We start from the raw sequence: 12,643 nt of genomic DNA on the forward strand, positions 1-12,643 counted from the left end.
ACTACTGAGAACTTGGAAAATGTTTTATGACAAGGTGTATGTAAAGATTGAAGGGAGAAAGCAGTACCTACGACAACCTTTGTTTTTAAACCTAAATAATAAAGGGAAAACAATGTTTTACGAAAACTGGTTTGCAGTAGGCTACAGACAAATAAAAGATATATTATACGAAGTGAGACCTGGATTTCTAATGACCTGGATTTCTACCTACACAAGCGATAACTGATTCACTGGAGGAAAGGGAAGATATAGAAGACAAAAGGAATATTGAAGATCAGTATATAAAATTAAAAGTAGCAATGTTAAAAAAAATGGTATGTGATTTGTTGTATGAAGACAATCTTACGCTGGAGGAATGGGATGTGCTATTTTTGTTTGGATTTGAGGGGAAGGCTAAAAACAAGTATGCACTTAATTATATGTTAACGATTGCAAGATACGCAATATGGAAAAGAAGGAACATTATGAAACATAAGAGAAAAGAACTGTCGCTATCCTTATTATATAAACAGATATTGATGGATGAAATAAAAGATTTATATGATTATTGTAAAATGATTGAAAATATGGAATTGTTTGATCATTGTATAACAAAAAATAATCCAAATGTTGTAAGAGTTTGGAATAGTTTTGAAGTGTTGCTACCAGGAGATGTTTGAGATGTGATTTATTTCTTGTGATTTATGTATTTTTTTAATGTATTTATTTCTTAACATTTGATTGTAAATAAAAATTTAATAAAAAAAAAAAAAAAAAAAAAAAAAAATCTCGCCTGATCTCAGAAGCTAAGCAGAGTTGGGCCTAGTTAGTACTTGGATGGGAGACTGCCTAGGAAAACCAGGTGCTGTAAGTTTTGAGTTTTTTCACTACTTATCTAATACACTGGCCCTTAGTGTGGCCAAAGTTTGACCAGCTCTTTGCTTTCCCTTACTGCTTATTTAATTCAATTGCCTTTAAAGTAGCTGTTCTTTAAAAAGAGTTTGACTGTTTTTAACTACTTAACTAATGCTCTTATCTTTAATGTAGCTCATTTTGAAGTATTTTTTTTTTGTATTTCATTCATTACTTATCTAGTATAATGGCACTTAGTGTGCCTCACCTTAAAATAGGGGGCTTTTTGCAGCAGCTTTGCACGGCCATACCACCCTGTTCACGCCTGATCTCGCTCTGATCTCAGAAGCTGAGCAGAGTTGGGCCTGGTTAGTTCTTGGATGGGAGACTGCCTAGGAATACCAGGTGCTGTAAGTTTTTGAGTTTTTTCACTACTTATCTAATACAACGGCCCTTAGTGTGGCCAAAGTTTGACCAGCTCTTTGCTTTCCCTTACTGCTTATTTAATTCAATTGCCTTTAAAGTAGCTGTACTTTAAACAGAGTTTGACTGTTTTTAACAACTTAACTAATGCTCTTATCTTTAATGTAGCTCATTTTGAAGTATTTTTTTGTATTTCATTCATTACTTATCTAGTATAATGGCACTTAATGTGCCACACCTTAAAATAGGGGCCTTTTTGCAGCAGCTTTTGCTTGCGCCCATACCACCCTGTTCACGCCTGATCTCGTCTGATCTCAGAAGCTAAGCAGAGTTGGGCCTAGTTAGTACTTGGATGGGAGACTGCCTAGGAAAACCAGGTGTTGTAAGTTTTTGAGTTTTTCACTACTTATCTAATACACTGGCCCTTAGTGTGGCCAAAGTTTGACCAGCTCTTTGCTTTCCTCACTGCTTATTTAATTCAATTGCCTTTTAAAGTAGCTGTTCTTTAAACAGAGTTTGACTGTTTTTAACTACTTAACTAATGCTCTTATCTTTAATGTAGCTCATTTTGAAGTATTTTTTTTTGTATTTTATTCATTACTTATCTAGTATAATGGCACTTAGTATGCCTCACCTTAAAATAGGGCTTTTTGCAGGAGCTTTCGCTTACGGCCATACCACCCTGTTCACGCCTGATCTTGTCTGATCTCAGAAGCTACAGAGTTGGGCCTAGTTAGTACTTGGATGGGAGACTGCCTATGAATACCAGGTGCTGTAAGTTTTGAGTTTTTCACTACTTATCTAATACACTGGCCTCTTAGTGTGGTCAAAGTTTGACCAGCTCTCTTTGCTTTCCCTTACTGCTTATTTAATTCAATTGCCTTTAAAGTAGCTGTTCTTTAAACAGAGTTTGACTGTTTTTAACTACTTAACTAATGCTCTTATCTTTAATGTAGCTCATTTTGAAGTAATTTTTTTTTTTGTATTTCATTCATTACTTATCTACTATATATGGCACTTAGTGTGCCTCACCTTAAAATAGGGGCTTTTGCAGCAGCTTTGCTTACGGCCATACCACACCTGTTCACGCCTGATCTCGTCTGATCTCAGAAGCTAAGCAGAGTTGGGCCTAGTTAGTACTTGGATGGGGAGACTGCCTAGGAATACCAGGTGCTGTAAGTTTTTGAGTTTTTTCACTACTTATCTAATACACTGGCCCTTAGTGTGGTCAAAGTTTGACCAGCTCTTTGCTTTCCTTACTGCTTATTTAATTCAATTGCCTTTAAAGTAGCTGTTCTTTAAACAGAGTTTGACTGTTTTTAACTACTTAACTAATGCTCTTATCTTTAATGTAGCTCATTTTGAAGTAATTTTTTTTTGTATTTCATTCATTACTTATCTAGTATAATGGCACTTAATGTGCCACACCTTAAAATAGGGGCTTTTGCAGCAGCTTTTGCTTACGGCCATACCACCTCCTGTTCACGCTCTGATCTCGCCTGATCTCAGAAGCTAAGCAGAGTTGGGTCTGGTTAGTACTTGATGGGAGACTGCCTAGGAATACCAGGTGCTGTAATTTTTGAGTTTTTTCACTACTTATCTAATACACTGGTTCCCAGTGTGGCCAAAGTTTGACCAGCTCTCATGCTTTCCTTACTGCTTATTTAATTCAATTGCCTTTAAAGTAGCTGTTCTTTAAACAGAGTTTGACTGTTTTTAACTACTTAACTAATGCTCTTATCTTTAATGTAGCTCATTTTGAAGTAATTTTTTTTTTGTATTTCATTCATTACTTATCTAGTATAATGGCACTTAGTGTGCCTCACCTTAAAATAGGGGCTTTTTGCAGCAGCTTTCTGCTTACGCCATACCACCCTGTTCACGCCTGATCTCGCCTCTGATCTCAGAAGCTAAGCAGAGTTGGGCCTGGTTAGTACTTGGATGGGAGACTGCCTAGGAAATACCAGGTGCTGTAAGTTTTGAGTTTTTTTCACTACTTATCTAATACAACTGGCCCTTAGTGTGGCCAAAGTTTGACCAGCTCTTTTGCTTTCCCTTACTGCTTATTTAATTCAATTGTCTTTTAAAGTAGCTGTTCTTTAAAACAGAGTTTGACTGTTTTTAACTACTTAACTAATGCTCTTATCTTTAATGTAGCTCATTTTGAAGTATTTTTTTGTATTTCATTCATTACTTATCTAGTATAATGGCACTTTAGTGTGCCTCACCTTAAAATAGGGCTTTGGCAGCAGCTTTAAGCTTACGGCCATACCACCCTGTTCACGCCTGATCTCGCTTGATCTCAGAAGCTAAGCAGAGTTGGGCCTAGTTAGTACTTGGATGGGAGACTGCCTAGGAACACCAGGTGCTGTAAGTTTTTGAGTTTTTCACTACTTATCTAATACACTGGCCCTTAGTGTGGCCAAAGTTTGACCAGCTCTTTGCTTTCCTTTTACTGCTTATTTAATTCAATTGCCTTTAAAGTAGCTGTTCTTTAAACAGAGTTTGACTGTTTTTAACTACTTAACTAATGCTCTTATCTTTAATGTAGCTCATTTTGAAGTATTTTTTTTTGTATTTCATTCATTACTTATCTAGTATAATGGCACTTAGTGTGCCTCACCCAAAAATAGGGGCTTTTTGAAGCAGCTTTTAGCAGCTTTACGCCTATACCACCCTGTTCACGCCCTGATCTTGTCTGATCTCAGAAGCTGAAGCAGAGTTGGGCGAGTTAGTACTTGGATGGGAGACTGCCTAGGAATTACAGGTGCTGTAAGTTTTGAGTTTTTTCACTACTTATCTAATACACTGGCCCTTAGTGTGTGTCAAAGTTTGACCAGCTCTTTGCTTTCCTTTACTGCTTATTTAATTCAATTGCCTTTAAAGTAGCTGTTCTTTAAACAGAGTTTGACTGTTTTTAACTACTTAACTAATGCTCTTATCTTTAATGTAGCTCATTTTGAAGTATTTTTTTTTGTATTTCATTCATTACTTATCTAGTATAATGGCACTTAGTGTGCCTCACCTTAAAATAGGGGCTTTTGCAGCAGCTTTCTTACTTACGGCCATACCACATCCTGTTCACGCCTGATCTCAAATCTGATCTCAGAAGCTAAGCAGAGTTGGGCCTAGTTAGTACTTGGATGGGAGACTGCCTAGGAATACCAGGTGCTGTAAGCTTTTGAGTTTTTTCACTACTTATCTAATACACTGGCCCATAGTGTGGTCAAAGTTTGACAAGCTCTTTGCTTTCCCTTACTGCTCATTTAATTCAATTACCTTTAAAGTAGCTTTTCTTTAAACAGAGTTTGACAGTTTTTAACTACTTAACTAATGCTCTTATCTTTAATGTAGCTCATTTTGAAGTATTTTTTTTTGTATTTCATTCATTACTTATTCAGTATAATGGCACTTAGTGTGCCTCACCTTAAAATAGGGGCTTTTGCAGGCAGCTTTCGCTTGATGGCCATACCACCCTGTTCACGCCTGATCTCGTCTGATCTCAGAAGCTAAGCAGAGTTGGGCCTAGTTAGTACTTGGATGGGAGACTGCCTAGGAATATCAGGTGCTGTAAGTTTTTGAGTTTTTTCACTACTTATCTAATACATTGGCCCTTAGTGTGGTCAAAGTTTGACCAGCTCTTTGCTTTCCCTTACTGCTTATTTAATTCTATTGCCTTTAAAGTAGCTGTTCTTTAAACAGAGTTTGACTGTTTTCTAACTACTTAACTAATGCTCTTATCTTTAATGTAGCTCATTTTGAAGTATTTTTTTTTATTTTTATTCATTACTTATCTAGTATAATGGCACTTAGTGTGCCTCACCTTAAAATAGGGATTTTTGTGGAGCAGCTTTAAACTAATGCCATACCACCCTGTTCATGCTTCTGATCTCAGAAGCTCAAGCAGAGCTGGGCCTGGTTAGTACTTGGATGGGGAGACTGCCTAGGAATACTAGGTGCTGTAAGTTTTTAGTTTTTTACTACTTATCTAATACAACGGCCCTTAGTGTGGCCAAAGTTTGACCAGCTCTTTTGCTTTCCCTTACTGCTTATTTAATTCCATTGCCTTTAAAGTAGCTGTACTTTAAACAGAGTTTGACTGTTTTTAACTACTTAACTAATGCTCATATCTTTAATGTAGCTCATTTTGAAGTATTTTTTGTATTTCATTCATTACTTATCTAGTATAATGGCACTTAATGTGCCACACCTTAAAATAGGGGCTTTTTTGCAGCAGCTTTTGCTTATGGGCCATACCACCCTGTTCACGCCTCTTGATCTCATCTGATCTCAGAAGCTACAGAGTTGGGCGAAGAAATTTCTGGATGGAGACTGCCTTAGGAATACCAGGTGCTGCAAGTTTTTGAGTTTTTTCACTACTTCTATCTAATACACTGGCTCATAGTGTGGCCTCAAAGTTTGACTCAGCTCTTTGTTTTCCTTACTGCTTATTTAATTCAATTGCCTTTAAAGTAGCTGTTCTTTAAACAGAGTTTGACTGTTTTTAACTACTTAACTAATGCTCTTATCTTTAATGTAGCTCATTTTGAAGTATTTTTTTTTGTATTTCATTCATTACTTATCTAGTATAATGGCACTTAGTGTGCCTCACCTTAAAATAGGGGCTTTTTGCAGCAGCTTTCGCTTACGGCCATACCACCCTGTTCACGCCTGATCTCGCCTGATCTCAGAAGCTAAGCAGAGTTGGGCCTAGTTAGTACTTGGATGGGAGACTGCCTAGGAATACCAGGTGCTGTAAGTTTTGAGTTTTTTCACTACTTATCTAATACACTGGCCCTTAGTGTGGCCAAAGTTTGACCAGCTCTTTGCTTTCCCTTACTGCTTATTTAATTCAATTGCCTTTAAAGTAGCTGTTCTTTAAACAGAGTTTGACTGTTTTTAACTACTTAACTAATGCTCTTATCTTTAATGTAGCTCATTTTGAAGTATTTTTTTTTGTATTTCATTCATTACTTATCTAGTATAATGGCACTTAGTGTGCCTCACCTTAAAATAGGGGCTTTTTGCAGCAGCTTTAGCACGGCCATACCACCCTGTTCACGCCTGATCTCGTCTGATCTCAGAAGCTAAGCAGAGTTGGGCCTAGTTAGTACTTGGATGGGAGACTGCCTAGGAATACCAGGTGCTGTAAGTTTTGAGTTTTTCACTACTTATCTAATACACTGGCCCTTAGTGTGGCCAAAGTTTGACCAGCTCTTTGCTTTCCCTTACTGCTTATTTAATTCAATTGCCTTTAAAGTAGCTGTTCTTTAAACAGAGTTTGACTGTTTTTAACTACTTAACTAATGCTCTTATCTTTAATGTAGCTCATTTTGAAGTATTTTTTTTGTATTTCATTCATTACTTATCTAGTATAATGGCACTTAGTGTGCCTCACCTTAAAATAGGGGCTTTTGCAGCAGCTTTAGCTTACGCCATACCACCCTGTTCACGCCTGATCTCGCCTGATCTCAGAAGCTACAGCAGTTGGGCCTAGTTAGTACTTGGATGGGAGACTGCCTAGGAATACCAGGTGCTGTAAGTTTTGAGTTTTTCACTACTTATCTAATACACTGGCCCTTAGTGTGGTCAAAGTTTGACCAGCTCTTTGCTTTCCTTACTGCTTATTTAATTCAATTGCCTTTAAAGTAGCTGTTCTTTAAACAGAGTTTGACTGTTTTTAACTACTTAACTAATGCTCTTATCTTTAATGTAGCTCATTTTGAAGTATTTTTTTGTATTTCATTCATTACTTATCTAGTATAATGGCACTTAGTGTGCCTCACCTTAAAATAGGGGCTTTTTGCAGCAGCTTTCGCACGGCCATACCACCCTGTTCACGCCTGATCTCGTCTGATCTCAGAAGCTAAGCAGAGTTGGGCCTAGTTAGTACTTGGATGGGAGACTGCCTAGGAATACCAGGTGCTGTAAGTTTTGAGTTTTTTCACTACTTATCTAATACACTGGCCCTTAGTGTGGCCAAAGTTTGACCAGCTCTTTGCTTTCCTTACTGCTTATTTAATTCAATTGCCTTTAAAGTAGCTGTTCTTTAAACAGAGTTTGACTGTTTTTAACTACTTAACTAATGCTCTTATCTTTAATGTAGCTCATTTTGAAGTATTTTTTTGTATTTCATTCATTACTTATCTAGTATAATGGCACTTAGTGTGCCTCACCTTAAAATAGGGGCTTTTTGCAGCAGCTTTTGCTTACGGCCATACCACCCTGTTCACGCCTGATCTCATCTGATCTCAGAAGCTAGCAGAGTTGGGCCTAGTTAGTACTTGGATGGGAGACTGCCTAGGAATACCAGGTGCTGTAAGTTTTTGAGTTTTTTCACTACTTATCTAATACACTGGCCCTTAGTGTGGCCAAAGTTTGACCAGCTCTTTGCTTTCCTTACTGCTTATTTAATTCAATTGCCTTTAAAGTAGCTGTTCTTTAAACAGAGTTTGACTGTTTTTAACTACTTAACTAATGCTCTTATCTTTAATGTAGCTCATTTTGAAGTATTTTTTTGTATTTCATTCATTACTTATCTAGTATAATGGCACTTAGTGTGCCTCACCTTAAAATAGGGGCTTTTGCAGCAGCTTTAGCTTACGGCCATACCACCCTGTTCACGCCTGATCTCGCCTGATCTCAGAAGCTAAGCAGAGTTGGGCCTAGTTAGTACTTGGGATGGGAGACTGCCTAGGAATACCAGGTGCTGTAAGTTTTGAGTTTTTTCACACTACTTATCTAATACACTGGCCCTTAGTGTGGCCAAAGTTTGACCAGCTCTTTGCTTTCCCTTACTGCTTATTTAATTCAATTGCCTTTAAAGTAGCTGTTCTTTAAACAGAGTTTGACTGTTTTTAACTACTTAACTAATGCTCTTATCTTTAATGTAGCTCATTTTGAAGTATTTTTTTTTTGTATTTCATTCATTACTTATCTAGTATAATGGCACTTAGTGTGCCTCACCTTAAAATAGGGGGCTTTTTGCAGCAGCTTTCGCTTACGGCCATACCACCCTGTTCACGCCTGATCTCGTCTGATCTCAGAAGCTAAGCAGAGTTGGGCCTAGTTAGTACTTGGATGGGAGACTGCCTAGGAATACCAGGTGCTGTAAGTTTTTGAGTTTTTTCACTACTTATCTAATACACTGGCCTTTAGTGTGGCCAAAGTTTGACCAGCTCTTTGCTTTCCCTTACTGCTTATTTAATTCATTGCCTTTAAAGTAGCTGTTCTTTAAACAGAGTTTGACTGTTTTTAACTACTTAACTAATGCTCTTATCTTTAATGTAGCTCATTTTGAAGTATTTTTTTTTTGTATTTCATTCATTACTTATCTAGTATAATGGCACTTAGTGTGCCTCACCTTAAAATAGGGGCTTTTTGCAGCAGCTTTCGCTTGCTTACGGCCATACCACCCTGTTCACGCCTGATCTCGCCTGATCTCAGAAGCTAAGCAGAGTTGGGCCTAGTTAGTACTTGGATGGGAGAGACTGCCTAGGAATACCAGGTGCTGTAAGTTTTTGAGTTTTTTCACTACTTATCTAATACACTGGCCCTTAGTGTGGCCAAAGTTTGACCAGCTCTTTGCTTTCCCTTACTGCTTATTTAATTCAATTGCCTTTAAAGTAGCTGTTCTTTTAACAGAGTTTGACTGTTTTTAACTACTTAACTAATGCTCTTATCTTTAATGTAGCTCATTTTGAAGTATTTTTTTGTATTTCATTCATTACTTATCTAGTATAATGGCACTTAGTGTGCCTCACCTTAAAATAGGGGTTTTTTTGCAGCAGCTTTTGCTTACGGCCATACCACCCTGTTCACGCCTGATCTCGTCTGATCTCAGAAGCTAAGCAGAGTTGGGCCTAGTTAGTACTTGGATGGGAGACTGCCTAGGAATACCAGGTGCTGTAAGTTTTGAGTTTTTTCACTACTTATCTAATACACTGGCCCTTAGTGTGGCCAAAGTTTGACCAGCTCTTTGCTTTCCCTTACTGCTTATTTAATTTAATTGCCTTTAAAGTAGCTGTTCTTTAAACAGAGTTTGACTGTTTTTAACTACTTAACTAATGCTCTTATCTTTAATGTAGCTCATTTTGAAGTATTTTTTTGTATTTCATTCATTACTTATCTAGTATAATGGCGCTTAGTGTGCCTCACCTTAAAATAGGGGCTTTTGCAGCAGCTTTCTTGCTTACGGCCATACCACCCTGTTCACGCCTGATCTCGCTGATCTCAGAAGCTAAGCAGAGTTGGGCCTAGTTAGTACTTGGATGGGAGACTGCCTAGGAATACCAGGTGCTGTAAGTTTTGAGTTTTTTCACTACTTATCTAATACACTGGCCCTTAGTGTGGCCAAAGTTTGACCAGCTCTTTGCTTTCCTTTACTGCTTATTTAATTCAATTGCCTTTAAAGTAGCTGTTCTTTAAACAGAGTTTGACTGTTTTTAACTACTTAACTAATGCTCTTATCTTTAATGTAGCTCATTTTGAAGTATTTTTTTTTGTATTTCATTCATTACTTATCTAGTATAATGGCACTTAGTGTGCCTCACCTTAAAATAGGGGGCTTTTTGCAGCAGCTTTCGCTTACGGCCATACCACCCTGTTCACGCCTGATCTCGTCTGATCTCAGAAGCTAAGCAGAGTTGGGCCTAGTTAGTACTTGGATGGGAGACTGCCTAGGAATACCAGGTGCTGTAAGTTTTGAGTTTTTTCACTACTTATCTAATACACTGGCCCTTAGTGTGGTCAAAGTTTGACCAGCTCTTTGCTTTCCCTTACTGCTTATTTAATTCAATTGCCTTTAAAGTAGCTGTTCTTTAAACAGAGTTTGACTGTTTTTAACTACTTAACTAATGCTCTTATCTTTAATGTAGCTCATTTTGAAGTATTTTTTTTTGTATTTCATTCATTACTTATCTAGTATAATGGCACTTAGTGTGCCTCACCTTAAAATAGGGGCTTTTTGCAGCAGTTTTCGCTTACGGCCATACCACCCCTGTTCACGCCTGATCTCGCCTGATCTCAGAAGCTAAGCAGAGTTGGGCCTAGTTAGTACTTGGATGGGAGACTGCCTAGGAATACCAGGTGCTGTAAGTTTTGAGTTTTTTCACTACTTATCTAATACACTGGCCCTTAGTGTGGTCAAAGTTTGACCAGCTCTTTGCTTTCCCTTACTGCTTATTTAATTCAATTGCCTTTAAAGTAGCTGTTCTTTAAACAGAGTTTGACTGTTTTTAACTACTTAACTAATGCTCTTATCTTTAATGTAGCTCATTTTGAAGTATTTTTTTTTTTTTGTATTTCATTCATTACTTATCTAGTATAATGGCACTTAGTGTGCCTCACCTTAAAATAGGGGCTTTTTGCAGCAGCTTTTGCTTACGGCCATACCACCCTGTTCACGCCTGATCTCGCCTGATCTCAGAAGCTACAGAGTTGGGCCTAGTTAGTACTTGGATGGGAGACTGCTCTAGAAATACCAGGTGCTGTAATTTTTTGAAGTTTTTTCACTACTTTATCTAATACACTGGTTCTTAGTGTGGCCAAAGTTTGACCAGCTCTCTTTGCTTTCCCTTACTGCTTATTTAATTAAATTGCCTTTAAAGTAGCTGTTCTTAAACAGAGTTTGACTGTTTCTAACTACTTAACTAATGCTCTTATCTTTAATGTAGTCTATTTTGAAGTATTTTTTTTTGCATTTCATTCATTACTTATCTAGTATAATGGCACTTAGTGTGCCTCAATTAAAAATAGGGGCTTTTTTGCAGAAGCGCTTTACGGCCATGGGGCTCACACCTGTTCACGCCTGATCTCGTCTGATCTCAGAAGCCAAGCAGAGCTGGGCCTATGTTAGTACTTCTGGATGGGAGATCGCCCAGGAATACCAGGTGCTGTAAGTTTTTGAGTTTTTTCACTACTTATCTAATACACTGTCCCTTAGTGTGGTCAAAGTTTGACCAGCTCTTTGCTTTCCTTTACTGCTTTATTTGTGATTCAATTGCCTTTAAAGTAGCTGTTCTTTAAAACAGAGTTTGTCTGTTTTTAACTACTTAACTAATGCTCTTATCTTTAATGTAGCTCATTTTGAAGTATTTTTTTTTGTATTTCATTCATTACTTCTTCTAGTATAAATGGGCAATTCTAGTGTGCCTCACCTTAAAAATAGGGGCTTTTGCAGCAGCTTTCTGCCATGGCCATACCTTCAATTCTGTTCACGCCTGATCTCTGCATGATCTCAGAAGGGCAGCAGAGTTGGGTCTCTAGTTAGTACTCTCTGGATGGAGAGACTGCCTTAGAAATACCAGGAAGCTGTAAGTTTTTGAGTTTTTCTACCATTTATCTAATACACTGGTTCCTCTAGTGTGGCCAAAGCTTGACCAGCTCTTTGCTTTCCTTACTGCTTATTTAATTCCAATTGCCTTTAAAGTAGCTGCTCTTAAACAGAGTTTGACTGTTTTTTAACTACTTACCCATCGCTCTTATCTTTAATGTAGCTCATTTTGAAGCATTTTTTTTGGTAGGTATTTCATTCATTGAAAATCTACAAACAGAGCAATGGAAACAGCCAAGCCCCGGCACAGACTGGAGCTGTCACGCTGACTGACCATGCGTAACGGCCATACAGGATTCCGGATGACGCCTGATCTGGTCCATGATCTCGGGTGCTTAAGCCCGAGTTGGGCCAAGTTAGTTCATGGAAGCGTGAGATTGCATAGAAATACCAGCGGATGATTATCGGTAGAGAAAACCGCCATCAGACGCTTCCCATACACTGGTTCTGGTGTAGTCAAAGTTTGACAGCTGTGACTTGCTTTCCCGCCTCGCTGCTTGGCAACACGGGATAGTCTTTACCGTAGCTTTTCTGAATACAGAGGCTGACGGCCGTACGGGCGGTGCAGATGCGTAAAGGAGGTAAAGAGGCGCATACGGAAGAAACTGAGTCACAGTTTCAACACAGTGACTCCCAGGAGCCTTTTTGGCAGGGACTGAGAAACATCACGGACTATAAAACGCCAACTCAGAGTGGAGAGAGCGTGGAGGTTTCTCTGGCAGACGAAGCAAACACCTTTTATGCTCGCTTTCGAGGCTGCAGCTACTCACCCCATCACGCTTAGCGCCGCTTAGCGCGATGCCTGAGCACGCACGCCTGAGCCGGAGGAAATCGCTCACCTTCGAGCACGACGGCAGGAGGGCATTCAGGAAAGCAACGACCAGTAAGGCAGCAGGACCTGACGGCATCATGCTGGTTCTGGAGAGCCTGTGCCTACCAGCTAGCACCGGTGTTCTTCTGGAGATATTTAATCTCTCCCCGAAACATCTATAGTCCTCATGTTTCAAAGAGTCCATCATTGTTCCCAGCGAAGAAACCTCAACCATCTTGCCTAAA

General features: G+C 38.6%; 3 non-coding genes and 18 pseudogenes across 3 annotated transcripts; all 21 read left to right on the top strand.

Annotated features, from left to right (window-relative positions):
* The first annotated feature begins 1,128 nt into the window (after positions 1 to 1,128).
* On the top strand, positions 1,129 to 1,248 carry LOC122337579 (annotated as a pseudogene).
* Positions 1,249 to 1,524: 276 nt separating this feature from the next.
* Positions 1,525 to 1,643, top strand: LOC122337493 (annotated as a pseudogene).
* Positions 1,644 to 1,918: 275 nt separating this feature from the next.
* On the top strand, positions 1,919 to 2,035 carry LOC122337571 (annotated as a pseudogene).
* A 280-nt stretch (positions 2,036 to 2,315) lies between these two features.
* LOC122337532 lies at positions 2,316 to 2,436 on the top strand (annotated as a pseudogene).
* A 276-nt stretch (positions 2,437 to 2,712) lies between these two features.
* LOC122337592 lies at positions 2,713 to 2,833 on the top strand (annotated as a pseudogene).
* A 279-nt stretch (positions 2,834 to 3,112) lies between these two features.
* Positions 3,113 to 3,233, top strand: LOC122337566 (annotated as a pseudogene).
* A 279-nt stretch (positions 3,234 to 3,512) lies between these two features.
* On the top strand, positions 3,513 to 3,631 carry LOC122337494 (annotated as a pseudogene).
* Positions 3,632 to 4,311: 680 nt separating this feature from the next.
* On the top strand, positions 4,312 to 4,434 carry LOC122337563 (annotated as a pseudogene).
* Positions 4,435 to 4,712: 278 nt separating this feature from the next.
* On the top strand, positions 4,713 to 4,831 carry LOC122337512 (annotated as a pseudogene).
* A 1,066-nt stretch (positions 4,832 to 5,897) lies between these two features.
* LOC122337622 lies at positions 5,898 to 6,016 on the top strand (annotated as a pseudogene).
* Positions 6,017 to 6,290: 274 nt separating this feature from the next.
* Positions 6,291 to 6,409, top strand: LOC122337524 (annotated as a pseudogene).
* A 660-nt stretch (positions 6,410 to 7,069) lies between these two features.
* LOC122337502 lies at positions 7,070 to 7,188 on the top strand (annotated as a pseudogene).
* A 273-nt stretch (positions 7,189 to 7,461) lies between these two features.
* On the top strand, positions 7,462 to 7,579 carry LOC122337504 (annotated as a pseudogene).
* A 273-nt stretch (positions 7,580 to 7,852) lies between these two features.
* On the top strand, positions 7,853 to 7,972 carry LOC122337518 (annotated as a pseudogene).
* A 280-nt stretch (positions 7,973 to 8,252) lies between these two features.
* On the top strand, positions 8,253 to 8,371 carry LOC122337508. Its single transcript, XR_006249549.1, has one exon. It is a non-coding gene; the product is annotated as a 5S ribosomal RNA (ribosomal RNA).
* A 281-nt stretch (positions 8,372 to 8,652) lies between these two features.
* LOC122337526 lies at positions 8,653 to 8,773 on the top strand (annotated as a pseudogene).
* A 276-nt stretch (positions 8,774 to 9,049) lies between these two features.
* LOC122337520 lies at positions 9,050 to 9,168 on the top strand. The gene has a single exon (XR_006249550.1). It is a non-coding gene; the product is annotated as a 5S ribosomal RNA (ribosomal RNA).
* Positions 9,169 to 9,443: 275 nt separating this feature from the next.
* LOC122337509 lies at positions 9,444 to 9,561 on the top strand (annotated as a pseudogene).
* A 277-nt stretch (positions 9,562 to 9,838) lies between these two features.
* LOC122337531 lies at positions 9,839 to 9,957 on the top strand. Its single transcript, XR_006249551.1, has one exon. It is a non-coding gene; the product is annotated as a 5S ribosomal RNA (ribosomal RNA).
* A 276-nt stretch (positions 9,958 to 10,233) lies between these two features.
* On the top strand, positions 10,234 to 10,353 carry LOC122337510 (annotated as a pseudogene).
* A 280-nt stretch (positions 10,354 to 10,633) lies between these two features.
* LOC122337593 lies at positions 10,634 to 10,751 on the top strand (annotated as a pseudogene).
* The last annotated feature ends 1,892 nt before the right edge of the window (positions 10,752 to 12,643 follow it).

This window comes from Puntigrus tetrazona, unplaced genomic scaffold (genome assembly GCF_018831695.1).
Source record: "Puntigrus tetrazona isolate hp1 unplaced genomic scaffold, ASM1883169v1 S000000974, whole genome shotgun sequence".
Classification (NCBI taxonomy): Eukaryota; Metazoa; Chordata; class Actinopteri; order Cypriniformes; family Cyprinidae; genus Puntigrus; species Puntigrus tetrazona.